Consider the following 11277-nt stretch of genomic DNA (forward strand, 5'->3'; position numbering starts at 1 on the left):
AGTGTGGCAGTAAGAGCCAGACGACGTCTCTGCTCTCCTGGGATTCATTTTAGTTTGACAGAGAACATACATATGCATAATGTAATTTCAGGTATTAAATGCTATAAATAAAACTTGAAAGGGTTGGGAATAGTGTTGCTATGCTAGGGAGGATGGTTGGGATCAGGAAAGGTCTCTTTGAGGAGGTAGTATTTGAAACACTTGACTTAAGTGAGGAAGCCAGCAAATTATTTGTTGACACCTCTAAGTAAGAAATGGAAAGTTTTATTCAAGCCAGATTTGAGGATTAGATCCCAGGAAAAGTATCTCAAAGCTCTGAGAACTTTTCTGCCCATTATAAGTCAAGGCACAGTTATAGAAGTTTTTTGAGACAGAGGGCTATACATTAGATGACATTATTGACAGTTTACACAATCCAGATATCATATGGCCCACTAAAAGATCATGAAGGAATGAATATACTAAGAATTTGTCTTACTGATGTTAGGAGAATGTTGCTCTTTATGGTTGAGAAGGTATTTTTGCAGTGGGGGAGGTTTGGTCAATGGATAATGAGAAACATAATGCACAGTATGGGGGGATAAAGAGGAGGCCAATGGGTATAGGAAAGTTTAAATTTTTGTCTTGCCATAAAATGTGACCTCTATGTCATAATTTCCCCATTGATTTTTAATCTTTCAAAAGAAAGCATGAGGTGATCAAATGCTTCATCCTTTGGAACCAGTGAGACTACTTGCCTGCCCTGGGGTCCATCATGTCCCTTGCTGCCAAGTCTCAATAACCCAGCTCTCTCCTTTTCAGGGAGTTGTACTAGCGGGATGTTTGGCAAGGACTGACATTCAATTCTAGGTTGTCCCATAAGACTTAAGCCAGTTTTTCTCATGTGTTTTTCTCACGTGTGGATTATATATATGTCCATTATTTTATAGACAACTGCATATGTGATCTATTGTTTCCAGTCATTTAGATAATGATCTTGGGTGATAGAGTGTGAAAGGCAAAAAACTTATCACCTTACAAATTCCACCAACTAATTTAAATTGGTAGTAGGAGCAACAAAGTTTATAATAAAGGTTTAAGCCAAAATCTTTCTAAACCCAACCATTTTCCTACTATTTCCCCTAATCTCGGAAGAGAATTATTCAGAACAGAAGTCTGATATTTCATGGGTTATGATTTAACAAATGTTGTGGCCAAATGATCATATATCATTGGCAGACTGATAGAAACCAGCATCCTCAGGTTGACAGGGGCTTCTTATCTCCAAGGCTACCTGTAGAGGTCCTTGAAGGCAAAGGAAACCAAGTATTTGTTTTCCTAATCCACATGGGGAGAGTCAAGTTCATTTACTTGTTCTACTAATCCATCAAATATTCAACATCTAATAAAAAGGAACATTTTATCCAGGTCCAAACAAGCATGATTGCCATCTTAGAGGGTCCCAGGAAGTAACATTACCTTGCATGATGCTAGAACATCTTTCAAAAAAATTTTTAAGACCTTCAAAAACAAATCCAAAACAATAAGATGGCTATAAGGACATACTTATTGGTAATTCCCTTAAAAGTAAGTGTATTAGGAAGATGGCATTAAGATGGCACACAGATGTTCACCTGCACTGGGTCCCAGGGCAAAGCAAAGTCTCCATAGGACTCTGGGTCAAACCTGACTGCAGTTCTTAGAGGACATACTGGGAAAACAGGGGTGAATGTGGCTTATTGTGAAGGAAGGTCATCGGAAGCAAAGGTCTCAGGAATATTCAGCAGTGTGCCCTTCTCTGGAGGTGGCCATTTTGGGAAAAACTGGCCCCACCAGTCAGTGCCGAGAAGCCCCAGGGCAAACAACGATCCAGGTGGCATCACAGCCTCACCCTTCAGTAAACAGGTTGCCTAAAGACGCCCCAGGCACACGGCCGCCTCTAATCCCAGCCAGAGACAAAACCCCACCCCCCAGAGGGATTAGAATCAGCTCCACCTACCAGCGGGCAGGCATCAGCCCCTCCCATCAGGAAGCCCACAGCAAGCCCCCCATACCGACTTCAGCCACAAGGGGGGCAGACACCAGAAGTAAGAGAGGCTACAACTCTACTGTCTGCAAAAAGGAGACCACACCAAAAACCTACAAAAATGAAAAGACAGAGAACTATAACTCAGATGAGAGAGAAAGAAAAATCCCCCAGAAAATCAGCTAAGTGATGAGGAGATTCTCAGCCTCCAGGATAAAGACTTTAGACTGTGGATGCTGAAGATGAAGCAAGACATTGGAAATAAACTGGAGGCAAAGGTGGATAACTTACAGGAAACACTGAGCAAAGAGATACAAGATGTAAAACTTAAACAAGAGATGCAAAATACAGTAACTAAAATAAAAAATTCACTAGAAGCAGCTAACAGCAGAATACAGGAGGCAGAAGAACGAATAAGCGAGGTGGAGGACAGATTAGTAGAAATTAATGAATGCGGAACAGAAAAGAGAAAAAGATTGAAAAGAAATGAAGAGAGTCTCAGAGAACTCTGGGACAACGTTAAACGCACCAACATCCACACAAATGAACCCCAATCAGGTTATCAGCAGATTTTTCAACAGAAACTCTGCGGGCCAGAAGGGAGTGGCATGATATACTTAACGTGATGAAAGGAAAAAAACTCCAACCAAGATTATTTTACCCAGCAAGGCTCTCATTCAGATTTGAAGGAGACATCAAAACCTTCACAGATAAGCCAAAGCTGAGAGAACTCAGCACCACTGAACCAGCCTTACAACAAGTACTAAAGGAATTTCTCTAGGCAGAAAAGACAAGACAGCAACAGGAAACAAAAATGCCACAAATGACAAGGCTCTCCTCCAGTAAAGGTATATATACAGTAAAGATATGAAATCATGCATGCACAATTATACCACCAAAACCAGAAATCAAGAGAAGAGGTGGGTACAAATGCAGGACACTGGAGATGCACTTGCAATTAAGAGACCAACAACTTAAAACAATCTCATATACATACAGACTCTCATATCAAAACTTCAGAATAACTGCAAACCAAAAATCTACAACTGATACACAAAGAAAAATCAACTCAAATACAACACTAAAGATAGTCATCAAACCACAAGGGGAGAGAACAGGAGAAGAAGGGAAGAAAAAAGAGCAACAAAAACAAATCCAAAGCAAGTAACAAAATGGCAAGAAGAACATACATATCAATAATTACCTTAAATGTTAATGGACTAAACGCCCCAACCAAGACATAGACTGGCTGAATGGATACAAAAACAAGACCCATATATATGCTGTCTTCAAGAGACCCACTTCACTTCTAGGGACACACACAAATTGAAAGTGAGAGGATGGAAGAAAATATTTCATGCAAACGGGGATCAAAAGAAAGCTGGGTAGCAATACTCATAACAGACAAAATAGACTTTAAAATGAAGACTATTTTAAGGGACAAAGAAGGTCATTACGTAATGATCAAAGGATCAATCCAAGAAGAAGATATAACAATTTTAAATATCTACACACCCAACATAGGTTCACCACAATATATAAGGCAACTGCTAACAACCTTAAAACGACAAATCGACAATAACACAATCACAGTGGGGGACTTTAACACCCCACTTACAGCAATGGACGATCATCCAGACAGAAAATCAATACGAAAACACAGGCCCTGAATGAAGCATTTAACCAGATGGACTTAATATTCAGAGGACATTCCAACCAAAAGCAACAGAATACACATTCTTCTCAAGTGCACACGGAATGTTCTCTAAGATTGATCACATCCTGGGCTACAGATCCTATCTCGGTAACTTTAAGAAAACTGAAATCATAGCAAGCATCTTTTCCGACCACAACGCTATATGACTGGACAGCAACAACAGGAAAAAAAACTGCAAAAAACGCAAACACGTGGAGGCTAAACAACATGCTTCTAAACAACCAGCGGATCACTGAAGAAATCAAAGAGGAAATTAAAAAATACCTAGAAGCAAATGACAACAAAGATACAACACTCCAAAACGTATGGGATGCAGCAAAAGCCATTCTAAGAGGAAAGTTTATAGCAATACAAGCCCACCTCAGGAAACAAGAAAAAGCTCAAATGAACAAGCTAACTTTACATCTAAAGCAGCTCGAGAGAGAAGAACAGACAAGACAAAAAAGTTAGTAGAAGGAAAGAAATCATGAAGATCAGAGCAGAAATCAATGAAACAGAAACAAAGAAAACCATAGAAAAGATCAATGAAACAAAAAGCTGGTTCTTTGAAAAGATCAACAAAATTGATAAACCCTTAGCCAGACTTCTCAAGAAAACAAGAGAGAGGACTCAAATCAATAAAATTAGAAATGAAAAAGGAGAAGTAACAACGGCCATCACAGAAATACAAAGGATCAAAAAAGACTACTATATGCAACTAAGCGCCAATAAACCGGAAAACCTAGAAGAAATGGACAAATTCTGAGAAAAGTACAATCTGTCAAGACTAAACCAAGATGAAATAGAAAAGATGAATGGACCAATCACAAGAACTAAAATCAAAACTGTGATTTAAAAACTTCCAACAAACAAAAGTCCAGGACCAGATGGCTTCACAGGCAAATTCTGTCAAACATTTGGAGACGTGCTAACACCTATCCTTCTGAAACTATTTCAAAAAATTGCAGAGGAAGGGATACCCCCCAAACTCATTCTACGAGGCCACCATCACCCTGATACCAAAACCAGACAATGATACCACGAAAAAAGAAAACTACAGGCCAATTTCACTGATGAACATCGATGCAAAAATCCTCAACAAAATACTAGCAAACCACATCCAACAATACACTAAAAGGATTGTACCTCATGATCAAGTGGGATTTATCCCAGGAATGCAAGTGTTCTTCAGTATCCACAAATCCATCCGTGTGATACACCCCATTAACAAGCTGAAGACTAAAAACCACATGATCCTCTCAATAGACGCAGAAAAAGCCTTTGTCCAAATCCAACACCCATTTCTGATAAAAACCCTTCAGAAAGTGGGCATAGCGGGAACCTACCTCAACATGATAAAGGCCATATATGACAAACCCACAGCTGACATTCATTCTCAATGGTGAAAAGCTAAAAGAATTCCCACTGAGATCAGGAAAAAGACAAGGATGTTCACTCTCTCCACTACTCTTCAGCATGGTTTTGGAAGTCCTAGCCATGGCAATCGGAGAAGTAAAAGAGATAAAAGGAATCCAAATTGGAGAGGAAGAAGTAAAACTATCCCTGTTTGCAGATGACTTGATACTAAACCTAGAGAATCCTAAAGTCTCCACCAGAAAACTGCTAGAGCTCATCCATGAATTTGGCGAAATCACAGGATACAAAATTAATGCACAGAAATCGATGCCATTTCTATACACTAACAATGAAAGATCAGAAAGAGAAATCAGGGAAGCGATCCCGTTTACCATCGCATCCAAAAGAATAAAATACCTAGGCGTACACCTACCTAAAGAGACAAAAGACCTGTACTCTGAAAACTATAAGCCACTGATGAAAGACATCAAAGATGACACCAATAGATGGAAAGACATACCATGCTCTTGGATTGGAAGAGTTAATATGAGCAAAATGACTATACAGATTCAATGCAATCTACAGATTCAGTGCAGTGCTATCAAATTACCAAGGACATTTTTCACAGAACTCAAACAAAATATTTTAAAGTGTGTTGGGAAGCACAAAAGACCCAGAATAGCCAAAGACATCCTGAAAAAGAAAAACGGAGCTGGAGGAATCAGGCTCCTGGACTTGAGGATATACTACAAAGCAACAGTCATCAAAACCATATGGTACCGGCACAAAGACAGAAACACAGATCAGTGGAACAGGATAGAAAGCCCAGAATTCAACCCACACACCTACAGCCAACTCATCTATGACAGAGGAGGCAAGAATATACAATGGAGAAAAGACAGCTTGTTCAATGAGTGGTGCTGGGAAAACTGGACAGCCACATGGAAAAGAATGGAATTAGAACACTCCCTAACACCATACACAAAAATAAACTCGAGATGGATTAAAGACCTAGATATAAGACCAGACACTATAAAACACTTAGAGGAAAACATAGGCCAAACACACTCTGACATAAACGACAGCAACATCTTCTCAGATCCACCTCTTAGAGTACTGACAATAAAAACAAAACTAAACAAATGGGACCTAATCGAACTTAAAAGTTTCTGCACAGCAAAGGAAACCCTAAACAACACAAAAAGACAACCCACAGAATGGGAGAAAATCTTTGCAAGTGAATCGACTGACAAGGGATTCATCTCCCAAATTTATAAACACCTTCTGCAGCTCTTGGCAAAAAAACAAACAAAAACCCCATCCAAAAAATGGGATGGGCAGAAGATCTAAACAGACAGTTCTCCAAAGAAGACATACAGATGGCCAAAAAAAGACATGAAAAGATGTTCAACATCACTCATTATCAGAGAAATGCAAATCAAAACCACTCTGAGGTACCACCCTACACCAGCCAGAATGGCCATCATCAAAAAGTGTACAAACAATAAGTGCTGGAGAAGGTGTGGGGAAAAAGGAACCCTAGTACACTGTTGGTGGGATTGTAAATTGGTGCAACCATGGCGGAAAACAGCAAGGAGATGCCTCAGAAAACTGAAAATAGAACTCCCATTTGATCCAGCAATGTCACTCCTGGGCATCTATTCAGAGAAAACCACAACTCACAAAGACACACGTACTCTGATGTTCATTGCAGCACTATTTGCAATAGGCAGGACATGGAAACAACCTAAACGTCCATTGACAGAGGAGTGGATCAAGAAGATGTGGTACATATACACAATGGAATATTACTCAGCCACTAAAAAGAACAAAATACCAGCATTTTCAGCAACATGGATGGACCTAGAAATTATCATACTAAGTGAAGTCAGCCATACAATGAGACACCAACATCAAATGCTTTCACTGACATGTGGAATCTGAAAAAAGGACAGACTGAACTTCTTTGCAGAACAGATGCTGACTCACAGACATTGAAAAACATATGGTCTCCAAAGGAGACAGTTTGGAGGCTGGGGGGATGTGCTTGGGTTATGGATGGAAATCCTGTGAAATTGGATTGTTATGATCATTATTACTCAAATGAATGTGATAAATTCATTTGAGTAATAACCCCCGCCCCCCCCCCCCCACACACAGACAACAAAAAACTCAAAAGTTACAGGGGTAGATGGGAAGACGGTACAAACTGAACCACACCTGAGCGGCAGGCACACTGACATTCACACTTTTCTTGGCAGAAAACAGTCACAAAATGTTTCTGAGTAAGGGCGTTATTAAATCAGTTTATTTTCTCTACCTCCAATATCTTATTTTTTCTCCAGAAAGAAGACCTCTAGTAAATAAATCTTTCCAAACTTTAACAATCCATTCTCACATAAAACGAGCATACTGTCTCACTACAATTTGAACACAGAAACCTTATGTGGCTGGCCCTCAGAAATGCTCTTTGAAGAAAACAACTCTGAAATGATCAAGGAGTCAATCCAAGATGAAGATACAAAAAAATTATAAACATATATGCACCCACTATAGGAGCACTTCAATATATAAGGCCACTGCTAACAGCCATAAACAGAGAAATGGAACAGAAGAAATGAGAGGCTTTAACACCCCATTTACAGTGGACAAATCAGACCAAAAAAACAAGTCTTAAACGCCACATTAGAACAGGTGGACTTAATTGATACTTATAGGACAATCCATCTGAAGGAAGCACAATACACATTAAGTGTACATGGAGTATTTACCTAGAGATAAGTGACAATGAAAACATGATAATCAAAAACCTACAGAATTGGCCACCAGTAGCCTGGGAACCTCCACATGCCGTGGGTGCTGACTTAAAAAGGAAAAAAAAAAAAAAAAAACCTATAGTATTAGGAGTGGTACAACCACTATGGAAAACAATATAGAGGTACCTCAGAAAACTAAATAGAACTACCATATGATCCAGCAATCCCACTCTTGGGCATAAATCTGCACAAAACTTTGAAAAAGACAAATGCACCCTTATGTTCACTGCAACACTATTTACAATAGCCAAGATATGGAGACAACCTAAATGTCCAACAACAGATGAATGGATTAAGAAGATATACATATACAGAATGGAATAATACTCAGCCATGAAAAAGAACAAAATAATGCCATTTGCAGCAACATGAATACAACTAGAGACTCTCATACTAAGTGAAGTAAGTCTGAAAGAGAAAGACAAATATCACATATCACATATCTAGAATCTAATATATGAAGCAAATGACACCTTTCTACAAATAAGAAACAAATTCTTGGACATGGAGAACAGACTTGTGGTTGCCAAAGGAGAGGGGGAAGGAGTGGATGGACTGGGATTTTGGGGTTAGTAGATGCAAACTATTACACTTGGAATGGATAAGCAATGAGACCCTGTTGTATAGCACAGGGAACCATGTCTAATCACTTGTGATGGAACCTGATGGAGGATAATGTGAAAAAAGAATGTATATAAATGTATGGCTGTGTCACTGGCTTACAGCAGAAATTGACAGAATATTATAAATCAACCATGGTAAAAAAAATATTTTTTAAATGAAGTGTTGGAGTTCCTGTTGTGACTCAGTGGAAACGAATCTGACTAGCATCCATAAGGATGCAGGTTTGATCCCTGACCTCGCTCAGTGGGTTAAGGATCCCACATTGCTGTGGGCTGTGGTGTAGGCCACAGATGTGGCACAGATATGGCTCAGATCTGGCATTGCTGTGACTGTGGTGTAGGCCGGCAGCTATAGCTCTAATTCGACCCTTTGCCTGGGAACCTCCATATGCCATGGGTGTGGCCTTTAAAAGACAATAAATAAAGTGTTAACTCTTTCAGCCATCTTGGAGCCTGTGGAGGCCTGCTGGGAACAGGACTTCTAAAACAACAAATTATATTGGGAGGGTTGTTGTCCAAGGCCATTTTTGCTGGGTTTAAGCAGGGTCTCCAGAACCAGAGGGAGAACACAGCTCTTCTTAAAATTGATGATGTCTATGCCCGAGATGAAACTGAATTTTATCTAGGCAAGAGATGTGCTTATATGTACAAAGCAAAGAGTAACACAGTGAATCCTGGCAGAAAAATCTAAGAAAATCAGAATTTTCTGGGGAAAGGTGACTCATGCTAATGACAACAGTGGCATGGTTCGTGCCACATTCCAAAGCAACCTTCCTGCCAAGGCCAATGGACATAGGATCCATGTGATGCTGTACCCTTCAAGGATTTTAACTTATTGAAGAGTAAATAAATAAAGGTGGATTTGTTCTCATTAAAAAATAAAAATAGTGCTAAGACTCAGGAAGTTTATAGCAATACAATCTCACATCAGGAAACAAACAAAAATCTCAAATAAAAAACGTAACATCACACCTAAAGTAACTAAAGAAAGAAAAACAAAACCCAAAGACAGTAGAAGGAAAGATCAGAGCTAAAAAATAAATGAAATAGAGATGAAGACAATAGTGGAAAAGATCAGTAAAACTGAAAACTGGTTCTTTGAAAAGATAAAATTGATAAACCCATAGCCAGACTCATTAAGAAAAAAAGGGGAGCATGTTCTAATCAATAAAATCAGAAATGAAAAAGGAGGGGAGTTCCTATAGTAGTAGCTCAGTGGAAACAATCTGACTAGCATCCTTAAGGATGCAGGTTCGATCCCTGGCCTTGCTCGGTGGGTTAAGGATCCGGTGTTGCTATGACTGTGGTGTAGTCTGGTGGCTACAGCTCTGATTAGACCCCTAGCCTGGGAACCTCCCTATGCCATGGGTGTGGCCCTAAAAATACAAAAAAAAAAAAAAGAAGAAGAAAGAAAAAAGAAATTACAGCTGACTCTATAAGAATACAAAGGATCATAAGAGACTACTATAAGCAACTACAAGCCAACAAAATTGACAACCTAGAAGAAACAGATAAATTCTTAGGTACGACCTTTTAAGACTGAACCAGGAAGAAATAGAAAATATGAACAGACCAATCGTAAGTACTGAAATTGTAACTGTGATTAAAAAATTCCAACAAACAAAAGTGCAGGACCAGGTGTCTTCACAGTTTAATTATATCAAACATTTAGAAAAGAGTTAATGCCTATCCTTTTGAAACTCTGCCAAAAAGTTGCAGAGAAAGGATCATTCTCAAACTCATTCTGTGAGGCCATCATGACTCGGATACCAAAATCAAAAATACCACAAAAAAAATTACAGGCCAATGTCACTGATGAATATAAATGCAAAATCCTCAACATACTTTCAAACCAAATCCAGCAATACATTAAAAGAATCACACACCCTGATCAAATATGATTTATCTCAAGGATGCGAATCAGTCAGTGTGATACACCACACTAAAACTGAAGAATTTATTCTGAGATGAACCATATGATCATCTCAGTAGATGCAGAAAAAGCTTTTGACATAATTCAACACCCATTTATAATAAAAAACTCTCCAGAAAGTGGGCATAGAGGGAAATTACCTTAACATAAAGGCCATATATGACAAACCCACAGCTAACATCATTCTCAATGATGAAAAGCTGAAAGCATTTTCTCTAAGGTCATGGACAAGACCAAGAGGTCCACTCTTGCCACTTTTATTCAGCCTAGTTTTGGACATTTAGACATGGTAATCAAAGAAGGAGAAGAACGCACATTGGAAATGTAGAGGTAAAACTGTTACTGTTTTGTAGATGACCTATGTTAGACACAGAAAATTCTAAAGAAGTTATCAGTAAACTACTAGAGCTTATCAATGAATTCAGTAAAGTTGCAGGATACAAAATAAAATACAGAGGAATCTCTTGCATTTCTGTACACTAACAAAGTGAAGTAGTCAGACAAGTATATCACTTATATGTAGAATCCAATTTTTTAAATGATACAAATGAATTTATTTACAAAACTGAAGCAGACTGGCAAACTTCATCAAAGGGGAAACATGGTGGGGGAGGGGGGAAGGAGGGATAAATCAGGAGTTTGGGATTAACACAGACACATTACCATATATAAATAACCAACAATGACCTACTGTATAGCACAAGGAACTTACTCGATATTCTGTAATAACCTATATGGAAAAGGACTCTGAAAAAGAACGGATATGTGTGTGTATATATATAGCTGAATCACTTTGCTGTACTAACACAGCATTGTAAAGCAACTATACTCCAAAATAAATTTTTCAA

At 38.8% G+C, this 11277-nt stretch overlaps 1 pseudogene; it reads left to right on the forward strand.

Moving 5' to 3' along the window:
* The first annotated feature begins 152 nt into the window (after window positions 1-152).
* On the forward strand, window positions 153-9642 carry LOC125128650 (60S ribosomal protein L35a-like; annotated as a pseudogene).
* Window positions 9643-11277: the final 1635 nt, after the last annotated feature.

Source organism: Phacochoerus africanus, chromosome 6, assembly GCF_016906955.1.
Source record: "Phacochoerus africanus isolate WHEZ1 chromosome 6, ROS_Pafr_v1, whole genome shotgun sequence".
Lineage (NCBI taxonomy): Eukaryota > Metazoa > Chordata > Mammalia > Artiodactyla > Suidae > Phacochoerus > Phacochoerus africanus.